Below are 8,067 nucleotides of genomic sequence, written 5' to 3'. Positions count from 1 at the left end.
AAAGATTTTTATGATGTAATAAGTCATTAAAGGAAGTTATGAAATAGTTTATACAGTATTTAAAATTTCATATATTCATATGTGTTTGAGGAAATGTAAGCATGTATGTCAAAACATTCAGTGTAGGTTGTCTCTAGGTGCAAAATTACAGGAGGCTGTACTTCGCTCCTTACTTATCTGTAAATTTGAAAGTATCTACAATAAACATTCATTACTTTTGACATGATTGTTTAAATAATAAACTTTCTAATGAAATTGTATTACACTATTATGAAGATTGAAAATCTATCAAGAAAATTTTATCTAAAGTGTTCTAAGAAACTTAAAAAATATATTCTAGTAGTTCTTCTCAGTTTACTCTCAGTTATTTTATTCAGTAACTCATTTATTTAGTCTTCCAATCCCTAAACACCCATTGTGACTGGATTACAGACACAATTCCAGTGGGATTTCTGTCCCAGTGAGCTTCCAGTTAGTGCTAATCTGAGACCTCAGGACAATAGAGGTAGGCAGAATGAAAGAAGGTCATCTGCTAGGAAGGAAAAAGTGAACATATGGGGAAGACCACAGAGAAGAGCCCGGCCTGAGCCTATTACAAGGAGCAGCCAGCATAGGAGCCAGCCTGGGGGAAAAGAGCAGGTGGCAGAGGGCAGTCCAGGCAGAGGGCCCAGCTTGGGCAAATGCAAGAAGGCAGGAAAGATGAAAGTACAGGCACATGTTAATTGCCATGGCCAGGACATGGGGTGACTTTAAGGGAATAGCTAAAGAAAGCTGGTTTGGTCAAGAGCTGGTTTGGCATTTTTCTTAATTTGTAAAAAGAAGTAAGGAAGCCATGCAGAGTTCTTGCCACCCCATTCATGTTTGACGATAGGGTGACCCTGATAGTTCTAAATATAGTGGACTGGCCCGTCTGCCCTGAGTTAATGGTCACAAAAACCTTCAGAAAAGAGCCATCCTAAGTGGTCTGAATCTCAGTAGGAACTGGATGGGCCGGTTGTCCTCGAGGTTCCTTCTGGCTTGTAAAGGTTAAAGGCGTAAAACTTTCTGTCTTGTTAAACATTCTACATACCCCAGAGTCAGCCACTCAACTGGAAAGATAAAAACCACAAATAGAATTTTTGGCAGAGCAGTATTGCATTGAATGAAGAGCTGTTGCACAACACTCCTTCCTTACCCTCTCCCTCCTTACACAACATACACATTTTTATTTCCGGGGTTGGGGGAAGGTTAGGGAGAGGGAAGAGATTAAAATTGGAACAAGAAATGAAAGTGGGCTGCAAGAAAAAAATGTCTGAAATTTCTCAATCAAGAGTTAGAAGCATCTCCCAGTAAAGACCAAGCATCTGCAGAACCTTCCCATCTATTTCTCTTGAGGTTCATTCCTGCGGTCAGAACCCAAAGAATAACCTCTCTTGCCCCTCTGCCTCTATCCTTTGACCATCAATGATGTGCCAGGCACTGTCCCCAGCCAAGGATCTCTCCCATAAGGACTCTGGGAAAATTCAGAGAAGAATTTCCAAAACCTCCAGCTGCAAACAGTGGTTAGATTCCTAATCAGCACATTCAGCATTGAAAAATGATGAATGACAATCAAATCTACCCTTTACTCAGCTCTTACTATATACCAAGCTCTCTGCTGGATGGCCTACAAGTTTCTTTCATTTAATCCTCACAACAATGCATGCATCAGGGGCTATTGTTATTGTCCCAACTTTAAGATTTTTAAAAACCTGAGGCTGGGAAATGTTAACCAGTTATTCAAGGCTCTCGAGTGGCAGACCCAGGTTAGCTATCCCCTCCCCACCTCTGCTGCCTCCTCTCACCTCCTCCACTCCAATCTGTTTTCTGGTCTGACTGAGCAACTTATATTTTCCTGAAGGGACCAGGCATTCCCTTCCTCTGTGCCTTTGTTCAGAATATGGTTCTCACTCAGAGAGTCCTGCCCTTCTTCCCCTTGATTAGCTGACTGTCTCCATTATCTCTTACCCATCAACTCAAATGTAACATCCTCGAGGAAACCCTCCTAGACCTCAAAGGCTTCCAGTGACATTACATTCAACAAAGGGATCTCCTTGTCCTTCTCTGAGTGTAACACAACTATTCTTCTCTCTAGGTTTTTTGGACATGGTTTCCCTTCCTCTTAAAATGGTCTTCATTCGCATGTACACACATGCACACACATATGCACACATATACACATGCTTTTCACATGCATGCACATAAACACCTCTTTCCTCTAACCCCACTCATCCTTCAGGTAGCATAGAAGTCACCAACTCTGAGGATCCTGGCCCGAACCATTCCCACAGCCCACCCCCGAAGACTGAGGTGACTCTGCTCCTCAGCCTTGCAGGACACAATGCTTCCTGTGAATCATACTCTTCACACTGATTTGTCATTGTTTTCACGTCACAATTAAACTTCTTCAGGGGAGCAAATGCCTCCTTATCTGCTGCCTCAGAACCAAGCATGTAACAAGTACTCAGGAAATATTTTTTGAATAAATGAATGTTTACCCTGCCTCCTTCCTTCTTGTCTGTGCCCTTCAAATGGAAATAATCACGTGCACCAATGTCTTAACTTGGCTTTGGTTAATATTTTCATCGTAATCAGAGATTTCGTGCTTCTATGACAGGAAATGAAGAATCCTGGAAGAATAAAAAGAAATTCTTGCCATAAGTGTTTTTGAGAAGGAATTGTATTGAGGTAAGTAATATTATTTTTCCAAAGGTAATAAAAAAAACTTGAGGTTGAGAAGGGAAAGCACTAGTTAAGTGCAGAAAATATTTTACTGAAAGTCAAGCTCTCATCCTGTATCCAATCATTATGAAAAGGAGTCATTCATTTGTAAGAAACTGTAACATGATATACTTTCTTCTTTTTGAGTGACTTTTATTTAATTTAAAAGGTCTATATTCAGATAGGTCATTCCTACCTCTATTCCTACCTACGCCATCCTATTCCCAAAGCCTCATATTGGTAAAAACTTATATAACTTCTTTAGTATCTGTCCGGTGTTTCTGTAATTTAACTATAAGCATAAATTTATTTGTTGAGCCCCACCCAACCTCTTGTTTTTTCTTTTCTCAACTTTTATTTTAGGTTCAGGGGTACATGTGCAGATGTGTAACAGGTAAATTGTGTGTCGCTGGTGCTTGGTGTATAAACGATTTCATCACCCAGGTAGTAAACAATGGTACCCAATAGGTAATATCCCTCCTCAAGTAGGTCCCTGTGTGAATTTTTTCCCTGGTTCACAAAAGACTTTATTATCTAGTGGTGCATACTGAGAACATACAGAAATCTGCATGGCCCACATCACATGCAGTAGAACAATCTTCACTTTACAAGAAGTGAGTGTCAACTGTTATATGCAATAGCCAACACTTTAAAGTCACATTCTTAAAGAAAAGCCTCATTTACAAGAGAAATAAAAAGAAACAATTACCACTTTTAAAAAGCAGCTGCTTTGTTCAAGAGTGGAAGGTGTATGCCTGTATTGAAAGACAACACGATCACAAATAATTGAAACAATGAACAAATGAAAAATAAAATACTTTTACCATAAAGCAGTACTTTCAAAATGACATACAAATAGTTAAAAATTTCATTTTGTTGTCTAACCTTTAAACCTAAGGACTTTCAGAATGAGGTCTCAACATTTGTAATTAGTAAATAAAAACTAGGCGGCATATCTATGTCATTAGGAACACCTTTTTGAATCATCTTATTTGGCATCTTTCCTTTGAGATTCATCATAGGCTTCAACATATGGTTATTGGTTTTGCCAGGAAATAAAATTTTTCCAGTATAGAGTTCATATAAGGTACAACCTACAGACCATGTATCTATACCATAGTCACAGATTTTACCTATCATGATTTCAGGAGCATGATAAACTCTACTGACAAGATCATCTGTAATGTCATTATCCACAGCATGTGAAGCCAACCCCAAATCGCAAAGCTTTAAAATAGTTTTTGATGATTAACCAGGATACCGTCTGGCTTGATAGCTGCATGTAGGATATCACATCTTTTAAGGAATTTCAATGCCAGGAAAAACTGCTGACTACAGGATCTTACAGCTTGAATATGAAGACCAACATCTTTACCATATTTTTATAACATCTCTCGTAAGTTCATACTGAGAGGCTCGAATATGAGACAGAGATGCTGTTTGTGATAGAAGCGCCTGAAGAGTCGCACACCATGAAGTTTGTCATCAGGATCAGCATAAAGTTTTTTCAAGAACTAGTTCTTTTAAACTAGTCTTTTGCATGAGCTCATTATTTCTGATGATCTTGGCAGCCACTTCTTGGTTGGCTTTTGTTTTCTCTCTGGCTCATACAGCATTACTGAATATACCTTGCCTAGTGTAGCCATACACATTGTGACATCTAGGACTTCACCTGTGTTCACATGGTAATAGCATTCTGCATCAGTACAGGTATCTCTGAGGTTGGGATTCTCTTTGAAGCCTTATCCATTGCCAGCAGCCAGAAGACAAGCACTATCAAAATATGCAGCAAACTCAGTATCAGATTCTGTAAAACATATCAGGTGCCAACAACTTTTTCTGAGATGAACCGTTATTCTGTTCAACTGTCATTAGATTATGCTTGGCTTTCACTGAGGCCTCAAATGTATCAACGTTTTCCCATTCATGCTCTTTAACATCAGGAGCTACTCACTCCAGAATGTCATCTGGAGAAGATAATCATGTTCTTGTACTGCTCTGGGGGCTGCTTGGTTCAGATGACATGGACATATTACTGTCTTCAGCAAGATATTTATATTTCTGAACAATTGCCTGCTTTTGGATTCTTCTCTATTCTGTTAGGACTTCTTCATCTTCTTCCTCTACATCAAAATCTTCAAGGTTATCATTAGATGAAGATTCCCACTGAACTTTCATTCCTTCAGAAAGACTTCCTTTAAATTTACCTTCCTTTACTCTGCTTCGGCTCCTTCATCTACAACCACCCCATGATCGAGACCACATTCTCAAGCGTGATCTGCTCCTCCGACCTCTGTCCCTTTTCCAAGGAGACCTGCTTCATTTTCTTGGAGACCTGATTTTTGTGCTATATCTGAGTGGGGAACAAGACCTCCTTTTAATGAGAGATTTTCTTCAGGTTGGAGACCACCTATTGATGGGGCTGGCACCTTTTGATCTCTTACGTCTATTTATGCTATCATCTTGAGGTTGTATTCTTGGAGAAGAAAGTCATCTTCTCTCTGGCTCTCTTTGTTTCCTTTCTAAGGATTGGCTCTTGGCTCTTCTACCAGGAGACAGTGTTCGAGAGGGAGATTTGCTCTGCTGAGATCTTCTATCATTTAGAAGTGGAGACCTACTTCTTCTTGATTTATCAAGAATAAATTTGGAGGTAAACTTCTTCTTTTAGGACTACCTGAATTTTGCAGGCAAACTTCTTCTTTTAGGACTACCACCAGTTCTTCTACTGGGTGACCTATTTCTTGTTTCAGATGAAGCATCTTTTTTTTTTCCCCCATTTATTTATTTTATTGCATTTTAGGTTTTGGCAGATGAAGCATCTTTACAGGAATATTTAATTGGCTTCTTTTCCTTATCAGCTTCAGACTGCTTTGATTTTCTCTTTATGGACCATGACCTTCTGTCTTTGGAATTATATCTTAAATCAACTGGGGATGTGGATTTTTTGCCTTGATCATGACTTCTACTTTAATTTATAATTGGGAATTTTTCCTATCTTTTTATTTACTTTTATCTTCAGGTTTAATCATCAGTAGGAGATCTGGCCTTACCAATCTTCTCTTAAGATCATCTTCTAAGGATAGGGAATTTTAATTTTCTTGCTTGATCTTGAGACTTATTTCTTTGATGGGCTTTTAGACTTTTTTCTCTCCTTTGACTTGCTCCTAGTTGTTATCAGACCTATACCTAGTCCATTCTTTGGATCTACTCTTACTTTGTTTTTTTTTTTGTAGTATTTTTATTGTCCATAAGTTCAAGTTTTCCCCTTGTACCTGAAGATCTAGTACTAGACCTATTTCCATTTCTTGCATTTTCATGAATCTCCCCCTTCTTCAGAACCAGACTCTTAATCTTGTAAAAAAAGAGCCCCATACCAGATTGGAGCTTTCCTTCTATTAACTCCTTATCAAGTTCAGCCTTAATCAAGGCTCTCTGTTTTCCCAAGTCTTCTAGCAAATCTGTCATCAAGTTTAGTTATTTTTGCTGGAGCCATACCCTCCTTATCAGAAGCATCAATAACCCCTTTTCTTTTGTGTTTCTTATGTTTATGCTTATGTTTTTTATCCTTGTCTTCTTCCAAGGAATGTTTATGTTTCTTATGTTTACCTCTATGTTTATACTTTTTTTGCGATGAATGTCCTTATTTTGAGATTGGTCATCTGATACTTCTTCATTTTCTTCATTTATACTCTTTTGAGAATTATCAGCATCTTCCATCTCTGTTTCCACAGTGATTGTGTCTCCGTGGCAGCCGTCTTGAACATCCTGACTCTTCTGCTGCAGTGGTGGCCACTCCCCGGATAGTGAAAGGCAGTGGAAGTGGAGGAATGAGGAAAAGAGCTGCCTTGCATGTGCCTATTGTTCCCTTCTTTGTGTTCATGTGTACTCAATATTTAGCTCCCACTTAGGAGTGAGAACCAGCAGTATTTGGTTTTCTGTTCTGCATTAATTCACTTAGAATCATAGCTTCCAGCTGCATCCATGTTGCTGCAAAGAACATGATTTTGTTTTTTACAGCTCCATAGTATTCCATGGTGTATATATACTACATTTTCCTTATCCAGTCTACCATCGATGGACATCTAGGTTGAGTCCATGTCTTTGCTATTGTGAATAGTATTGCAATAAACATATAGGTGCACGTGTCTTTTAGGTAGAATGATTTATTTTCCTTTGGGTATATACACAGTAATAGGATTGTGGGTCAAATGCTATTTCTTAGTTCTTTGAGAAATCTCCAAATAGCTTTCCACAGTGGCTGAATTAATTTACATCCCCACCAGCAGTGTATAAATGTTCCCTTTTCTTTGCAACCTTGCTAACATTTGTTGTTTCTTGACTTTGTAATACCATTCTGACTGGTGTGAGATGGTATCTCATTGTGGTTTTGATTTGCATTTCTCTAATGATCAATGTTGTTGAGCATTTTTTCATATACTTGTTGCCACATGTTTGTCTTCTTTTGAGAAGTGTTTGTTAATGTCCTTTGCCCATTTTCTAAGAGGTTGTTTTTCACTTGTTGATTTTAAGTTTCTTATAAACTCTGGATATTAGACCTTTGTCAGATGCATACTCCCATTCTGTAGGTTGACTATTCTGTTGATAGTTTCTTTTGCCATGCAGGAGCTTTTTAGTTTAATTCAATCTCACTAGTCTATATTTGTTTTTGTTGCACTTGCCTTTGGAGACTTTGTCATAAAAACTTTGTCAAAGCCTATTTCCAGATTGGTAATTTTTAGTTTTTCTTCTAGGGTCTTTATAACTTTTGGTCTTACATTTAAGTCTCTAATCCATTTTAAGTTGATTTGTATATATGGTAAAAGGAAGGGACTTAGTTTCAATCTTTTGCATATGGCTAGCCAGTTATCACAGCACCATTTAATCAATAGGGAGGATTTTCCTCACTGCTTGTTACTGTCAGCTTTGTCAAAGATCAGATGGTTGTAGATGTGTGGCTTAACTTCTGGGTTCTCTAACCTATTTTATTCGTCTATGTGTCTTGTTTTGTACAAGTTCCATGCTGTTTTGCTTACTGTAACCTTGCAGTATAGTTTAAAGTCAGGTAGTATGATGCCTCCAGCTTTGTTCTTGTTGCTTAGGTTGCTTTGACTATTCAGGCTTTTTTTATTCATATAATTTTAGAATATTTTTGGAATTATGTGAAAAATGACTTTGGTACTTTGATACAAATAGCATTGAATCTGTAAATTGCTTTAGGATGTATGATTATCTTAACAGTATTGATTCTTCCTATTGATAAGCACAAACTGTTTCTTCATTTGTTTGTGTCATCTCTGATTTCTTTCAGCAGTGTTATGTAATTCTTGT

At 38.0% G+C, this 8,067-nt stretch overlaps 1 pseudogene; it reads right to left on the bottom strand.

Moving 5' to 3' along the window:
• Positions 1 to 3,248: 3,248 nt before the first annotated feature.
• LOC116532353 lies at positions 3,249 to 5,393 on the bottom strand (annotated as a pseudogene).
• Positions 5,394 to 8,067: the final 2,674 nt, after the last annotated feature.

Source organism: Sapajus apella, unplaced genomic scaffold (genome assembly GCF_009761245.1).
Source record: "Sapajus apella isolate SASKATOON/1434 unplaced genomic scaffold, GSC_monkey_1.0 scaffold76, whole genome shotgun sequence".
NCBI classification, from domain to species: domain Eukaryota; kingdom Metazoa; phylum Chordata; class Mammalia; order Primates; family Cebidae; genus Sapajus; species Sapajus apella.
The sequence above is the reverse complement of the archived record's forward strand: the minus strand, read 5'-3'. Positions and strand labels throughout refer to the sequence as shown.